Raw genomic sequence first — 17,794 nt, 5'->3', positions numbered from 1 at the left:
AAGCTACCCTCTACTATTTCATAGATTAGCAAATGTTTACAAGAACTATAAATAGAGCTCAGAGACACATCCTTGTACATCATTTTGAGGCATTTGCCCAATTATTTCCTAGAAATAGAATTGCTGGGTTAAAGTATAAACATGCCCAGGGTTCCTTTTAAAATTACAAATGCCAGGTTCTACAAAATGTTGTAAAGATGACTTATAAATACTAAATCAAATTGGTCCAAAAGTCTCACATAACTCAGTACTTAGATGTCTAGCATTGTCAGCAGACTGCAATACTCGCTTCTCTTGTATTACAATGCACCCTGAGAACAGATTGCTTAGCAGACTGAATAGCGTTATTATTGTTAACAGCTCATTCTGAAAGTTTCTGAAGGCAAAGAGTCATCTTTACTCAACTATTCCTTGCTGAATACCTCTTTGCCAGGTAGAATATGATGATGTTTAACCAACCCATCTTCTAGTGGTTCCTAAGCCCAGCGGCATAACAGAATCACCGAGAATCAATCTTAAGAGTTTCTGGCAAGTAGGTTAGAAGTAACCTAAGCATCTTCATTTTTACTCTCCAGTTGATTTTGATGTGAAGCCAGGATCATCACAAGAATAGAGAATGACTGGTCTTGTGAAAAACTGCAGCCAGTTGACAGGAAATTAATGATGTTTATCTTTGCATCCTTTGTGCTCAACTCATTTCTTGTCATTGAAAAGTATGATGAGTATGAATAATAATATGAGAAATATAAGTGGTGCTCCCTGCCCTCTCTAGCTTGCCGCTATACTGCTGGAGAGACTCCTTGAGGAGAAAAATCAGAGAAAGAGATGAAGCGCCAGAGCCTATAGTCAAGAAAAGAAATAAGAAGTCTAATGCATATTCAGTTGTCAGTATGGGGTTTTCACTAGGTCTCCAGGTGGGAAAATTATTCTTCTTATATTAGGCGATCTTTAGTAAAACGGCATCTCCTAAGAATGGAGGGCTAGAGAATGAAAGCAAGAAGCTATATAGAAAGACGTAATTTTACTCTGGAAGGGCGAGATAGGAGGATCACTTCAGCTCAGGAGTTCAAGAATGGCCTGGGCAAGAACAAGACCCCATCTCTACCAAAAATAGAAAAACTAGCTGAGTGCTGTGGTGGGCACCTGTAGTCCCAGCTACTCAGGAAGCTGAGGCAAGAACCCAGGAGTTTGAGGTTGTTGTGAGGTAGGCTGATGCCATGGCACTCTAGCTTGGGGCAACAGAGTGAGACTTTGTCTGTAAGAAAAAAGAAGGGAAGACATATTTTAGTGTATAACACTTACAAACATTTCTAGGGTAAATGATTTGGAAGACAGATTTGAAATGCAAAGGGCGGACAAAGGGTTACTTCTAAAACACGCAAAGGGATCTCACAAGCTGACAAAGAGAGGGCTAACAGCCCAACAGAGAACAGGCAAAGATACAAAGGGGGTAATTCATAAAGATTAATCCACATGACAGACAACTATATGAAAAGATCCTTAATTCACTAGCAGTAAAGGAACTATGAATTAAAGCAACTACTAAAAACCATTTTATTAGTAGACGAACTTATACAGGCCCTTATACATGAGAGGAAAACTCAATTCAATTCAATTTGGGGGAAGGGGAGAAGGGAGAGGAGGACTGGTGTGCTCCCACCTAATGGGGCACGATGTAAGGGTATCTTACAACTTCAACAGGGCCTTTACCACACAAATGGAAACACTGGAGCCTAGTTATTTGTACTCTCATATTAATCTGAAATAAAAAAATTAACCTTTTATTTGCATTAGTTTGGCACTGATTAGAAAGAATAATAATATCTGCTTTAAGTAGGACCTGGGGAAATATATAGTACTGGTGAAATGTGAATTACTAGTCTTCTTGTAAAGTGAACCTACAACATTTACTAAAATGAAAGATACATTCTCTTTGAACTACCAGTCTCACATATGTGTAAGGATATAGGTCCAAGGATTTTTCTTATAGCACAGCAGGTAATCACAAAAATTGGGGGAACAAAGTAAATGCCCAACAGTAAAGAAACTGGAACTGAGCATCCACTAACGAGAATGAATTAGTGTTCTATCTGTCAAGTTGGAGGATTTCTGAGTGAAAAAATTAAGATGCAGAAACGTAAGGATAGCATGCTTTCATTTTTATATCACAAGTAAAAATTAAAGGCCTACAGTCCCGGTGCAGTGGCTCACACCTGCAATCCCAGCTACTTGGGAAACTGAGGGGGCAGGATCACTTGAGGCCAGGAGTTTGAGACTAGCCCAGGCAACAAAGTTGAGATCCTACCCCTTTAAAAACCAAACCAACCCTATATACGCAAATATGAATAGAAAAAACATAAAAGGAAAAAGAGTTGATGGAGCTGGACGCAGGAAGAGGAGAGGCAGGAGCCAAGTAAACAGGAAAAGGGAAAAAAAGGGACATCACGAGGGGACAAAGCCACCAACCAACAAAAAGCCATTATTAGACACGAAATTGATTTGACGAGCACACTGAAATCCCACAGCTGTCCTGGCTGTGCCTTTTAAGCATCTTTTGTATCACAGAGATCTCACTGACACTGTTCCATGACTTGTCCCTTTTCCTGCCTCCCTTTCAGCTCCCTTGCAGCTTCCCCTTTTAGCCAATGCAGGGCAGCAAGGGTGAAAGAGAAGGCCAGGGAGAGCCCAGGGGCTGCAGGAGAAGGAAGCCAGGAAGACTTATAAAAACTGACTTCACTCCTCGACCCTGAACAGGTTTCAGAAAACTCTTAAAGTGGGTAATCCGCCTTATCAGCCTACTTCTCATGACCCCCTCTTCTCTCAGACTTGAGTGCCCTCCTTATTCAGGGCTATGTGCTCTCCCCTGCAGTGCCCATTTTTCCCAGTTCTGATCACACTACCGTGGTAACTAGTTTCCACAAATGCCTCCCAACAACCCCTTGCCATCAAGTCAGAGCACACGGCTCCTCAAGGGAAGGGGTAAACCTTACTTCCCTCCCCTTGACTCTGGAATGGGCCTATATATTTCTTTGCTACGGCTGTCCTCACAAAACATCACAGAGGGGCTGAAACAACATTTTTTTTCCCCACAATTCTGGAGGCTGGAAATCTAAGATCAAGCTGTTGGCAGGACTGTTTCCCCTTCAGGGTCCTTCCTGGGCCCACTGATGGCCTTCTCCCTGCACATTTCTGTGTCCAAATTTCTTCTTCTTCTAAGGATACCAGCCATACTAGATTACGGCCTACCCAAATGACTTTGTTTCAACTTTATTACCTCTAGAAAGATCCTGTCTCTGAACACAGTCAGTCTTAGGTATTGGGGGCTAGGAATTCAATATATGAATTTAGGGTTTGGGGGATCATCTCACAACAGCTTGCGTCTAGCTTCCACCAACAGAATGTTGCAGGAGAGACTCTGTACCATTTCCAGGCTGAAGCCTTGGGAGGGCTGGCAGTGCCTCCTTTTGGTCTTTGGGAGCCCTCAGCTGCCATGTGAGACTTCTGGGTATCCTGCTGGAGATATCACGGAGACTTACAAAATGGAGAGGCTGCCTGGAGAGGGAGAGGCATGAGATGGAAGAGAATCAAAGAAGCCAGTTGACAGTGAAAGTGAGGCACTGATGTGTGGCTTGGGTTGAACTGGTCTAATCAGCCTCTAGCTCTTTGGGACTTCCTAGGCAACCATGCCCTGTGTGACCTCTCAGAATCATGATAAATAAAAAAAACTCATGGTGTTTTGAGCAAATAAGTCTTGGGGTAGTTATAGAGCTGAGATTCAGTTTTGAGTACTAAAAGAATAAGTTGTCAATTTTAAATAGCATGATGCTGGCATAAGCCTATAATCTCAGCGTCTTGGGAAACTGAGGCAGGAGGATCACTTGAGCCCAGGAATTTGAGACTAGTATGAGCAACACAGTGAGATCCTGTCTCAAACAAATAAGTAAATAAACAAAAATATACGTAAAAATGTATTTTATACATGTACAAATAACATGATGTTGCCATTATGATAGCACATTTTCTACAATGCTGTGCCTTATAGTTATTATTTTTGTAAAATAATAGCAATGTAGCTATCTTCCTCTAATCCCCATTTTTTCAGCTGTCTGCTTCCACTGATTATTAAATTTTCCTTATGGAAACTGTGCTACTGTCTTCTTTTTGGGAAAAGAGAGCTATGTCCTAAAAACCTTCAAACAATACTTTTGCCTCAGTTTTTCATTTTTAGTAGAGATTAGGTCTCACTCTTGCTCAGGCTGGTCTTGAACTTGTGAGTTCAAGCAATCTACCCACCTTAGCCTCCCAGAGTGCTAGGATTATAGGCATGAGCCACTTTGTGCGTCCTGAAAGTGAGTTTTAAACTTAACAAAATTTAGGGTAAAACTGCAACAACTATTTACTAATTCCTTGGATAAACCAAGAATGAATCCAAATTGATTTCATCAAACTGTGCCCTTGACAGCACAATGGCTTGTATTTCACGCTTGACTTTCACAGCATGATCTTAAAAATGTAATGTCTGTAAAAAAATTTCAAGGTGTCATTCACTTTTTCCCAAAAGTCTCTGTTTCCCAATTCTTTTTCAAATTTTTATCCTCTGAAGTCTTAATTGTGTCACTATCTTTGTTGGCTTCCTCTTTTGTAACTGTTAATTTAGCTAGGTCATCAATTCACAGAAGCCTAAATTATTTTTCAGCTTTATGAAAACCTGTGTCTCTCCCAATATTTGTGGGCTCACTTTGCATTGGTATTATACGGCATCCATATAATATCAATAACAATTAAAAAGACTAACTAACAAAAATAAGAATTCAACCTGACACATACCACTGGAATTTTTGAGTGAAGAATAATTGTATAAGTGGTCAGCTTATTAAAATGTTTATGTCAATGCCAACTTCTATTTCATATGTGGTCTTCTAATGGCAGGGGCTCTAACAGTGATGATAAAATAATGAGAACTTAACTGTACATAAAACTAGAATGTAGAAAGAATTTAAAATTTTTTTTATTTTTTATTTTATTTTATTATTGTTGTTGTTGAGACAAGAGTCTCAAGCTTTCACCCTGGGTAGAGTTCTGTGGCATCATAGCTCACAGCAATCTCTAACTGTTGGGCTCAAGTGATCCTCTTGCCTCAGTTTTTCTTTTTTCTTTTTTTAGTGGAAACGGAGTCTCACTGTTGCTCAGGCTGGTCTCAAACTTGTGAGCTCAAGCAACCCACCTCCCTCAGCCTCCCAGGGTGCTAGTATGACAGGCATGAGCCACCGTGCCCAACATAGAAAGACTTTTGACAGGGGAGGGCTTCCTTTGCAGCTATAGCAAAATGTCCCTCAGTGCTTGTTGTCATGTTTTTAAAGTTCTCTCACAGTATGAGCATAGTTATTTACCACCTAAAAGCCCTGTGTAACGCTTAAAGGTTTTCTTTTTTTCCTTTCGGAAGTGTCTATCATTGATGTAATATTTGGAAAGATCTTAATTTATAAGAATGTGGTGGCAACAATTGCTTGTTGGCTTTTTAACAATATTTTCTACCTTCCCTCTTTTTTACTGCATTGGACAAAGTGGTGAGATTTTTATTTTCCTGCCCCCTTGAAGCCAGAGCAATCCAATTTTGACCAATGAGATTTAAAAGTAAATCTTGGTGGGGCTTCTGGAAAAAATTTTTCCCTCATGCTAAAAGGAAAGGCTTGTGAAGAGAAATCACTCTCTCTTTTTGCCCTGGCTATTCCCCTGCTTCCCGCCTTTGAATGTAGTCCAGTGAATGTGTGATACCTGGAGCTGCAGGAGCCACTTTGAGAGCATGAGGTGGTAAGTCTGGGGGTGGGAGGAAAGGCAAGAACCTGCAGCCTACAGCATGGAAGGATGGAATCTAAATTCTTATTTCTGTTATTCTTCTGCTGATTCAACTGTGGAACTATCTATTTTTGCAATCTTTGTTAAATGAATTGTTTTTTATGGTTTGCCTACTGTTAATTGGTTTTGGATTACTCGGTTAAAACATTCATAATAATACAAATTTATCTGTTCAACAAGTATTTACCCAGCGCCTACAGTATATCAAGTACTGTTTTAGAATGACAGAGCGAGCAGCAAGGATATCTGCATACAGTTGAGAGCTCCTCAGACGGTCTCCACTGGTCTCTAATTCCCAGTATTCATATTCTGTGAAGATCCTTTCCCTTGACTGTGGCCTTAACTCCTTCCTAAAGAATAGAAGATGGCAGAAGTGAAAGATACCACTTCTGAGATAAGACTGATTTCTTGGGTACCCTCTCTAGCTTGTTAGTCTTTGGGAAGCAAATTTTCATGGTGTGAGAGAGCCCTGTGGAGTATATGTGACAAAGAGTTGAGCCTTGTTAACAAAAACCTGAGCGAGGTTGAAAGTGGATCCCCACAATACCAGCTGAGCCTTCAGATAAGACTACAGCACCACCTAACCTTGACTGCAACCTCCCAAGAATTTCTGAGCCCAAAGCAGCTAAACTAAGCCATATCCCTGATTTTGACCATAGAAATTGTTAAGATTTCTATCTTAAGCCACTATGTTATGGGTTGTTATGTAGCAGTAGATAATTATCTTGAGAATGGTATTCCAGGCAGAGGTTACAAGTAAGTGGAAAGGCCCCAAGGAATAACTATGCTAGATGTACTTAAGGATAAGCAAGGTGGGTATAGTGGCTGGAACAGAGTGAGCAAGGGATAGAAACAGGTCAGGGATAGTAGACTGGATTGGGTTTAAGAATAAGGATTGCTGATAAGCCACTATAGCTGCCTAGAAACTCTCACGGCAGTATCCCATAATACACATTAAGGTATAAACTACTAACAAGTTCTTTTAGTTTCCTATGCTTGGGTTGCTGTACTGATCTCTAATAGCCTGAACTCCAGATAATACAATTTTATTTTCTGCACTGGTATGGTCTGGCTTTGGAAATGACAGAAGAAAAGGGGGAAATAATGGCTAATGGGCAAAATAAATCACCTTCTGAGGTGCTCTGAAGACCAGCAAATTAATACAGAAGGTCTTAGGAGGATGAAATGCTAGACTCACAGAGAGGTGGGCAAGCTCGGATTAATAGATCTAAAACCGCTACAAGATTTTGGATGCCAAGATAGGGCCGACAATGGGGTCCTAGAGAAAAAAGCTTACACCAAAGCAATATATACCTGCCCTTGTTGGCTGAAAAATTGGCCGTAAGGAACAGAATCTAAGAACCATCATTAAAGACGCCTATTCATGTTGCAGCCATCTAAGAAGAAGGTGGGTGGTTATATAAGGTGTTAAGATTCAGCTGAGTATTAAAAAATTACTACAGAATGAGATCCAAATAATACTGTAGAAGTAGTTATGCTAAAAACATCCTTTCAGAAGTTCTCTTGGTGCTAGGGAGAAAGAAACTCATAAAGACCAATTTTCTCAATAAGGGCTATAATAGTATTAGCAGGAAATGGAACCAGAGATTTCACTCAATTCCCGTAGTTTCTTTTACAAGTTATAACGTGACAGTAACTTCATTTTTAAGCATTTGGCATGGAACTGTGATTCAGTTTGGGAAGTAATCCTAGTTAAAAGACAACATGCTTTTAAGAATAAAGCATGGCAACATTACACCAGTTATGTAAAGAAAATTAAATTTCCTGGACAAACCATTGCTTATCCTACTCAAGAAGACATAAGACAAGTCTATTTTTATCCTTTCAGAAAACCTCAGTCCCAGAATGGAAGCACTGGTCTCCACAAATCAGTTGTCACAAACAAAATATAACGGTTGTTGATCAAGATAAATGTGACTTGCATATTTCTTCCAGAAAAGCTCTGAGATGAGCCTGATCACTGTAGTACAATTCGTGATTCCTGGAAAAGACAGTGAAGGACAACCGGGAAGGTGTCCCTTGTTGCCGGAAAAAGCAGGAAACTTCTCCCTCACTACTGTGTTGGAGGGAGCTCCGTAAACTTGGAATCAGGAGACCCGGGTCCATTACTGGCTCTGTGACTTTTGTGTGAGTGTGTATGTGTGTGATTACAGAGTAGGGACTCAGGGAAGTTTTCGAAATGTACAGTAGACTTTGGCATTACCAGTCATAGGTGAGAAAGTTAAGGTGCAAAGAGGAACAATGACTTGCCCAACCAAACTCACAGCCCATTTAACTAAAATTCAAACACGGGTTCTTTAGATCGTAAAAGCCCTCACTTAACCTTTCTCGAAAGTTAGTAAGAGGAATAACAACATCCACACAGCGTTGCTCCCGGACACTTGGAAAGATCATATGCCGGCCAAGCAACTGAACATCGCTTCCTAAAGCGCCGAAGGGGTGTGCAAAATGCTGTCCATTATGTCATTTAAGTGGAGATGCAGAACGGGACTGCAACTCACAGGGCCTCCTAGGTCCTCCATCCCCGACCCCCGCTTGCAGATAGCACACGAAGCCGCAGACCTCCACTCAGGCAGCTCGGCCCAGTCAGGGCCGGGAGGGAAAGGGGTCGGTGAGTGAAAGCAGGAGACGCGCACCCCGCCCAGACCCACCTGTCAGCCGGGCGCGCCAGCGGCGCACGCGCAGAGCTAGCGGTGGCGCGCACTGTCCGCACCTCGGTCCCACGCTTTCCTCGGCGACACAGTCCCTTTCAGTCCCCAGCCCTGGATCAAGAGCTGGCCGGACCCCAGCTTCCGCCTCTGGCTTCGGGGCGGTCACATGACCTAGGAGGCGGAGAGCAGGGCGGGGCGTCATGTGACCACTCTCAGGCGAAGGCTGATGACGTAGGAGCCCGCGCTTGCAGTATTTGCAACAGGCGAAGGTGGTTGAGAAGCCGAGTTGGGGTCCGGATAGGGGAAGTCGGGTTCAGCTGCACGGAGGTAACTCAGGCGGCCAGGTAAGGCAGAAGGGGCGGTGGTGATGGGGGTTGTGGCGGGGATTGTCGCTTCCCTCTGGGCCGCTCCGCCGATGCCCAGAGGTGGGGATCAGTGTACCTGGATTATGGTTCCGGCCCTTTAGACGTCACAGCGGTGAGTCTGGGGCAGTTCATTCTCCCCTGGGGTCCCCGACGCCGGCTCTTCATCTCTTAGCCCTATGAATGTAGGAAAAAGACTACGAATTTTTGATCCAAATAGGTCTGATTTGACCTGGCTTCACAGCAGGGTCATGGGCAAGTCGTTTTAGTAAACCCTCAGGGCCGCAGTTTCCTATGTAGATTGCTGTGAGGATTAGTGATAGTTAGAGAATAAAACCTCGGGGCACCGGTTTGTGGCACACTGTAGGTGACTAGAAATGATAGTGCCTGTTGTTAGTTTTGTAACTCGCCAAATCTTTGTTAATAGCTTATTTTATGTGACGAGCTGTTTTATATGTTATAAAATATGTCAGGGTTCTAGTTTAAGGAGCTCTCAGCATGAATGAGTGGCAGGCATGTGACCATATAGTTGTGATGTTGTGATGATTTTTATAATACGAGGATGTGGTGTGTGTGAGAGTGAGATAGGGATAATGGTGGTATGAGGAAGAGACCAGGCAATTGTATGAGTAAGACAAGGCTTCATACAGAAAGATACATCCTTCCATGTTGAAAAAGGAGACACAGCTCTGACTGGTACAAAACGCCTATGGATTTAAGGAGGTCAGCATATTGTCTAAACAGAGTTTGCTCTGTGCTGTAAAGAAAGATGAATGCAAGGAACAGTATCTTTATTTTTACATTAGCCAATTCTTGCCTCTGCCTACAGAGAATTTTGTTACGGGAGGCAAAATAACATGCTAAGGAAGAATTCAGGAACTGCCTAATCTTGTTCTAAACTTTCTTGGACACCATAGGCATGGAGAACCAAAAGATCACTGTTATTACCTGAGAAGGATCCAACAAGAGGTTGATTTAAACCAGTGTTTCTCAACTAATGCACTATTGACATGTTAGGCCAGGTGATTCTTGGGTTGGGGTTGGGGCTATCCTATGCATTATAGGATATTTAACAGCATTCCTGGCGTCTCCTCATTAGATACCAGTAGGTACTTACTCCTCTGTGCAACAACCAAAATATCTCTAGATATTGCTAAATGTCTACTGTGGTTGTGAACCACTTATTTAAACCATGACACGAAAGATGGTATCTTAGTTGGGCTGCTGTAGCAAAATACTATAAACTGGGTAGCTTATAAACAATTGAGATGTATTTCTTATAGTTCTGGAGGCTAGGAAGTACAAAGTCATGGTGCCAGCAGATTGGGTGTCTGATGAGGTTCTGTTTCCTGGTTTATAGGTGGCACCTTGTTGCTGTGTCCTCACATGGTAGACAGGCAAGACAACTCTCAGGAGTATCTTGTATAAGGTACTAACTCCATTCATGAGGGTGGATCTAGTCGCTTCCCAAATGGTCTCAGCCTCCTAATACCATCACCTTGGGAGTTAGGACTACAAAACATAAATTTTAGGGGTGTGCAACCATTGAGACCTTACTTAGATGGGTAAGAGAGAGAATCGAAGAGGATAGTCTCTTGATGAGGGAACAGGATGAACAAAGTCATGAGCTGGAATGATGAATAGTGAGTATGAGGGAGAGAATGAAAGCTGAGAGAGAGGGGTCTGGCTGGAGCAGAGGGTGGTTTATTCATTTAGGGAATGTTTTCTGAGCGCTTGCTGTTGGTGAAGCATTGTGAGCATCATGCAAGACAGCAGTGATGGATTCACAAAGTAGAGTGACTGCAAAAGGCTATAATCACATCAAAGGAGACACTGTTAGAATCAGAGACTGTCTTTCACTTATGTACTTAGACTGTGCTTATTTGGAGAAACAGAGAAAAGGTTTTCTATTCTCTCTCTCTCTTGTGTTATTCATTCTTTTGGCTTCTCAATCTAGTCTCAGCCTTAATCTTTTCCCTACTCCAGAATTACGGAAGGGTGTGACCATGTTTTCCCTGGCTCTCTACAAGAGTAAAGTTTCATTGGAGTAATGTGAATTTTACCTTCAAACAAATATGATAGCTACCATTCTGTTTATCCTGGATTGCATTAATCTTTACAGCTATATTGTTATTAGTTCAGGCTACTGTAACAAAATACCATAGACTGGGTGGCTTATATAACAGAAATTTCTTATAGTTTCGGAGTCTAGAGGTCCAAGGTCAGGTTGCTGGCATAGCTGGAATCTGTTAAGGGCATTTTCCTGGCTTGCACTTGATCACTGCCTCAGTCTAGGTGGGTTCAAGGTAAGGTAACTTATAAAGAAAAGAGATTTTCTGGGCTCACAGTTTGGCTGGTTGTATGAGAAGCACGGCTCTGGTCTCTGCTTGGCTTCTGCAGAGGGTCTCAGGCTGCTTCCACTTGTGGTGGAAGACAAAGGTGGCCCAGTGTGCAGAGATCACATGGCAAGAGAGGAAGCAAGCAGGAGGGGAGGAACCAAGCTCTTTTTAACAACCAGCTCTTGAGGGAATTAATAGAGTGAAGAACTCACTCATTGCCACCAGGATGGCACCAAACCTTTCATGAGGGATCCAGACATCTCCCATTAGGCCCTGCAACCAACATTGGGGACCAGATTTCAACATGAGGTTTGCGCTAGGTGTGGTGGCTCATGCCTGTATTCCTAACACTCTGGGAGGCTGAGGCAGGTGGATTGCCTGAGCTCACGGATTTGAGACCAGCCTGCACAACAGTAAGACCCTGTCTCTGAAAATAGCCGGGTATTGTGATGGACATCTCTACTCCCAGCTACTTGGGAAGCTGAGGCAGGAGAATCACTTAAGCTCAAGAGTTTGAGGTTGCTGTGAGCTGTGATGCCAGGGCACTCTACCGGGGATGACAAAGTGAGACTCTGTACAAAAAATAAAAAGTAAATAAATAAAATAAAAATAAATAATAAATATGTGAGGTTTGGTGGAAAAAAACATCCAGACTAGGGCAACCACCTTCTCTCTTTGTGTCTTCACAGGGAGGGAGGGTGAAACCCAGTGTCTTGTTCTTTTATACAGCCACTAACTGATCACCTAAACCTCATTATCTTCCAGAGGCTTCATCTTCAAGTACCATCACATAATGAGATTAGGGCTTCAACATACAATGAAGGGTGAGGACAGAATCATAAAACATAAAAATACACTTTCCTCTGAGTCTCCCGTAGGGACTCTGATTAAGTAGGTCTGAGACAGTGCTCATAAATCTGTATTTTCAGTAATTGTTTCTCCTGATTCTTAAGATCAGACAAAGTTGAGAAAACTTTAATTTATCCTTACATTAATGCTGTGAGATAGATAAGACGATCTCTGTTTTACACAGGAGCAACTAAATTGAAGATAGAGAAATTAAGCAGTATAGCCAGGGCCATGCAGCTTTAAGTGGCAAGGACAGGGTGGAATTTCCAGGTATCTGTCTCCAGTGTGCTTTGTAAGCACAACTCTGTATTGCTGCTCACAGTGCTATGATGATGAAGCTGGTGATAATATTTGCTCTCATTTTTAAGGATTTATATGCTGGGTATTATTCTAAGTGTTGGGCTATACATACTAACTCATTCAGTCCTTCCAGTCATCCTTGAGGTAGGCACTGGATGATCTCCATTTTATAAAAGGGAAAGTGAAACGCTGAAAGATTAATTTCCCTCAAGCCATTCAGTTGCTGAGTGGCGAACCACTCTGAGTATGGGTAGTCCAAGGACTGCGTGTTTACTCTGTGTTGCCTCCCTCCCTGTTCTACTCCATAGTGTAGCTAATATTTGCTTTAATATAAACATGTTTCATACTATATTTAAGTAGAATTGCTGTTTCGGGAAGATAAGCTTTGTACATGCTGTGGCTTCGGTCCCTCTTGTTTACTCCCCAGTTCATACGTGTGATGCACGTGAATGATTGTGCTTCTGGAACTGTGCTCACTAGGACAGTAGCCAGTAGGCATGCACGGACATTTACATTTAAATTAACTAAAATTAAATGAAATTTAAAGCTTCCTTAGTCACACTAACCACATTTTAGGTAATTAATATCTACCTGTTCTTAGTAGCTACCATATTAGACAGTAAAGATTAGAGAATTTTTGTCATCACAGGAAGCTCTATTAAACAGGACAGTTAAACTTGTACCAAATTCAAGACTGGCTAGAAAACTGAATACTTGAACTGTATCATTTTGGTCCATGCAATATTGTGTTTTTTAAGTCATACTTGGTACTGTAACAGGTAAACCTGCAAATCTAATTGGCTTTGCATAGTTGAAGTTTATTTCTTTCAAGCATGGAGCCTGATTGGTAAACAGTTTCCCTAAGCAGTTGATGTAGTGTCATAGGCTCTTTCTGTCTGACAATTCCCTATGTCAGTATATAGCTTCCAAGGTCACTGCTTTCCTATATCAAGCTAGCCAGTGGGAAAGTGTGCAGTTTTTATGTACTGGGCCTAAGAACAGCTTATATTTCGTTCCCTTGTGTACAATTATAGGCCGCACCTAAGAGCAAGGAACGCTGAAAAATGTGGTCCATGTGTAGCTGTATGACCAGGTTGAAGAGGAAGTGGTTCTGGTGGACCCCTTGCTGGTACATGTCACAAGTATCCTATCCTTAGCCTACCCTGAGGAATAGTCTCAAGAAGTAGTCCTAGGAAGTTTGCTGTTGCATTTATTGAAGATACTCATTCAGTGTCACTTTTATTATCTCAAATGATAGTCCCTACTGCTGTGATTGCCATGGAAATCTTTATTTTTCCTGAGATCCCTGTGCTCTTTTTTCTTTATTGGGAAAGTAGTTTTCATGTTTTGTTTCGATTGCTGGGAAGCTCACAGCCAAATTAGGGTTACAAGTATAGTACAGTGCAAACCCCAAAGTCTGCATGAATGCCTTGTAACTTTCTAACCTGCTTTCCTGTTTCTTGACCCTGATTTTTATGAATTTGTATTTTTCCATCTTGTTGTAATGTTTGTATTTATATTGTGTAAAATGTCTCCACTTGTTTGGTGTGTTAAAGTGAGAGCATGTAAACAGCATGCTCTTTCACCAAAATGCAAATGTTTAAAAATAATCATTGGTTTTTGTTCATATTCATATTTTCTCCTTTTTTAGTGTGAAATTTAAAAATCCCAGGAAATAACAAGAACTTTTGTTTCAGGCCAGGCACAATGGCTCATGCCTGTAGTCCTAGCACTCTGGGAGGCCGAGGAGGGTGGATTGCCCTGAGCTCAGGAGTTTAAGACCAGCCTGAACAAGAGTGAGACCCCTGTCTCTATGAAAAAAGAAAAAAAAAGATGGTGTGTACTGGGCGCCTGTAGTCCCAGCTGCTTTAAGCCCAAGAGTTTGGGGTTACTGTGAGCTGTGATGCCACGGCACTCTACCAAGGGCCACAAAGTGTGACTCTGTCTCAAAAAAGAAAGAAAAGAAAAGAAATTTTTAAAAAAGAACAAAACTTCAAACTCACACCTTGTTTCACCACCCAGATGTTGACATCTGTAGCATTTTGCCATTTTTGTGTTGGTTGTCATATAGCTCTTTGGTCATTACTCTGAGCGAGTCAGGAAGTCCGTAGGGGAGGTTGAATAGAGAAGTTACATGATCTTTTGTATCTTTTCTTTTCTTTCCTTTCTTGAGACAGAGTCTCACTCTGTCATCATGGGTAGAGTGCCATGGCATCATAGCTCACAGCAACCTTAAAGTCTTGGGCTCAGGTGATCCTCTTGTCTCAGCTTCTCAAGTAGTTGGGACTATAGGCACCCACCACAATGCCTGAGTAGTTTTTCTGTTTTATAGAGACAGGGTCTTGTTCTTGCTCAGGCTAGTCTCGATCTCCTGAGTCCAAGCCATCCACCTGTCTCAGCCTCCCAGAGTGCCAGGATTACAGGTGTGAGCCACAGCACCCAGCCCTTATGTACATTTTCATAAGGTTATCTGGCTGCCATATTGAGAATTGGGTGAAAGATGCAAGGTTGAGAACGGGCACACCATGTAGAAGGCTGCTGAATAATTCAGGCAAGTGATGAATGGTTTAATTCAGTGTGATAGTGATGGAATTAGAGTAGTTGGGTTCTAATGGTATTTCGATTACAGTGCTGGCAAAATTGGTGATGGATTTGATTTAGGAGTGAGTAAGAGCAGGAGGAGAAGGGTCAAGTATGAGTCAAAGTTTTTGGTCCAAGAGAGGGAAGGATGGAGTCGTTATTTAGTAAGATAGACCAAGTTGCAAACAGAATAGGCTTTGGAGGAAGTTAAGACAGGAGGGAAGGGGGTTTGGGGCTTTCCTGTTGGACTTTGTAAGTTCTGGAGAGAAGGCTCCTGTCAATGGTTGTTAAATGGACTGGGCCTGGCTGGGAGTATTAGGCAGAGGAGAGAGGATGGAGAGGAGACATCAGAGCACGGAGCTCTGGGCCTGCTTCCTATGTTGGGATGTTGGAGAGACGCGCTGTTTTAGGTGCTGAGGATACACACGCAGTGGTCTACTTATTTGGTCTTTCACGCCTTATTGAGTGACTGCTGCATGTGTGTCATCAGTTGTTTTAGGCAGTAAACAGAATGGAAAAATATTTGCCTTTCAGGAACTTAGGGTCTAATTGGGGACTGGAGACAATAAACAATACATAAAAGAATATTGTTTGACGGTGTCTGCTGTGAAGACAGGTAAAGCAGGGGGAGGAGGGAAGGGAATGCTTGTTGTTACTGATGAGGTGACATCTGGAGGGAAACTTGGGGGAAGTGGGGGGGTTGGCCCTGTAAATATCTGAGAGATGACTATCCCAGCAGAGGGAACACAGAAGGCACAGCCCTGAAGCAGGGCTGCAGTTGATTTGAGTGTAGATGGAGAAGAAAAAGAGGCCGAAGTTCTGAACCCCTGGGCTCTCCAACATCTGGAGTTCAGGGAGATGGAGAGGAACCAGCAAAGAAGAATGAGAACTAGTCAGTGAAGTAGTAAGAACAAGGGAGGCAGGTGCAGAAAGTGGACCAGAAGGAGGGAGTGATTAACTGCATCAGAGGCGGCTCTGCTGGCTCATGCAGGCGTCCTCAAACTGTGGCCCGCCTAGGACATTTGTCTGGCCCACTGGGTGTTTTTGCTGCCGCTGCCTGTCCTGCTTAGCAGCCAACTTGTCCTGGGGCCCGCAATCCGGCCCTCCAACGGTCTGAGGGACAGTGAACTGGCCCCCTGTTTAAAAAGTTTGTGGACCCCTGGGTTCGAGGATCTAAGTGCTGAAAGTTAATATTGAACTTAGCACTGGTGACCTTTACAGAGCAGCTGCAGTGAAGTGACGGGTAGAAACTGGTAGAGTAGTTCAAGGGGGAAGGGGAAGAGAGGATTTGGACAAATACAGACAAATCTGTAGAGGAGTTTTGCTGTAAGGGTGAGCAGAGAAATGGAAATGGTAACCAGAGGTATAGTGTGAGGAAAGGTGGAGGATGTCTTTAAGTTGGGAGAAGTACCAGTATACTGGTTTGCCAGAGAATGATTCAGTAGAGAGGGAAAATTTAATGATGTAGGAAAAAAGGGAGAAATTGCTGGGAGAATATGCTTGAGTAGGGAAGTAGGGTTGGAGGGATAGGAACTAACTCTAGTGAATAAGTGGTGGGGGAGGAGGAGGGGTGGTCTTAGCTAGGAGCAGACATGGTTTATTCATTTTCACAGGAGGGATGGACGAGTTTATGGGAACTGAGGCTGGTGGGTGGAGAGGTCAGCTGTGGGAGCCTGCAACCATCTCTTCTGAGAGGATCTTTAGGTGAGAATGAGGATGGAGGAAGAAACCTTAGAAGTTTGTGGAGAGAGGACTTTTGAAAGGGCATATCAGAATCAGAAAAATTCAAGTACTTATCTAGAGTTGTATACTCTTTGCAACCATTGTGCTCTTTATTCCCATGTGTGAATGCTCTTCATTGCCTGTTAACCTTCTTCATTTATCTTTTAAAATCCCTTCTGTCTTGCCACTTTTGATCCTTAAGGCAGATAAGCATTTCCTTATTTGTGCCTCAGTTTTGCAGTAACTCCCATGTTGCTTTAATTATTTTTATATATGCCTGTTTCTCCTACTCAACTGTGAGCCCCTGGGTAGCAGAGGCTGAATGGATGTTTCTAGTACCTAGAATAGTGCCTGGCACGTGGTAGGTTTTCATCACACTGGAATAAACAAAATAATGCTTTACAATGAAAGTCTTGAGAGTACTCATCTTGAAAACTACTGCGTTCCCATGCTGAAAGAAGCGCTCGGCACTTAAGGAGATACTAAATACAGTAGAACCTCTGTAAGTTGATCACCCAAGGGGCTGGCAAACTGGTTAATTGACAGAAGTGGTCAACATAAGGAACTGGACCTTACTGGGCTGTACATATCACTATACTGATATGTCCAGTCTATAAAAATTAGGTCAGCTTAAGGAGGTGGTCAGCTATGGAGGTTCTACTGTATTTGTTAATCAAATTATTTGAACTGATGAGTTGTATCGTGGATATTTGCAGAAAACAAACTCTTCAGACATAGAAATCTTATTTCTCTCTTTGCCTTTCACTTTTTATACTCTGTGTGAGAGTAACGAACTAATGATTGGCATGGTAGATACTCAGTACCATTCTGTAGACTGAATACTGAATGAACCAAATTAACCAGGACTCCTAAGAAACTACAGTAGTAGTCCACGTGTGAGATAAAGGTGGTAACAATGGTGAGGATGGAAATGCCAGAGATTCTGTAGACTTCCCTACTTAAGAAAGGAAGGGCAGAAGGGAAAGTTCTACTATCAGTTAATTAACTAAGTGCTATATGCTATGCTGCACCATGATTATTCCTTTCTATTTCAAAGATGGTAAACCTGTGGTTCAGAGAGGCTTAGCAGTCTGCCCGTGGTCACCCAGTAGTA

The 17,794-nt window shown here is 42.4% G+C and overlaps 2 protein-coding genes across 3 annotated transcripts in view; one reads left to right on the top strand and one right to left on the bottom strand.

Moving 5' to 3' along the window:
- The window catches only part of WASHC5 (WASH complex subunit 5), a 65,145-nt gene extending 56,497 nt beyond the window's left edge, over window positions 1-8,648 (bottom strand). The window contains exon 1 of the mRNA XM_003782347.3: window positions 8,529-8,648. The gene's annotated coding sequence lies outside the window, so the exon portion shown is untranslated. The remainder of the gene's footprint in view (window positions 1-8,528) is intronic.
- Window positions 8,649-8,749: 101 nt separating this feature from the next.
- Window positions 8,750-17,794, top strand: part of NSMCE2 (NSE2/MMS21 homolog, SMC5-SMC6 complex SUMO ligase) — a 225,465-nt gene continuing 216,420 nt past the window's right edge. For both annotated transcript variants that reach the window (XM_003782346.2, XM_023517110.1), the window contains exon 1: window positions 8,750-8,872. The gene's annotated coding sequence lies outside the window, so the exon portion shown is untranslated. The remainder of the gene's footprint in view (window positions 8,873-17,794) is intronic.

The sequence above is a fragment of the Otolemur garnettii genome, unplaced genomic scaffold (genome assembly GCF_000181295.1).
Source record: "Otolemur garnettii isolate 467f Iridium unplaced genomic scaffold, OtoGar3 scaffold00004, whole genome shotgun sequence".
Classification (NCBI taxonomy): Eukaryota; Metazoa; Chordata; class Mammalia; order Primates; family Galagidae; genus Otolemur; species Otolemur garnettii.
Note: the sequence above shows the minus strand (reverse complement) of the source record. Positions and strands in the feature narration are given on the sequence as shown.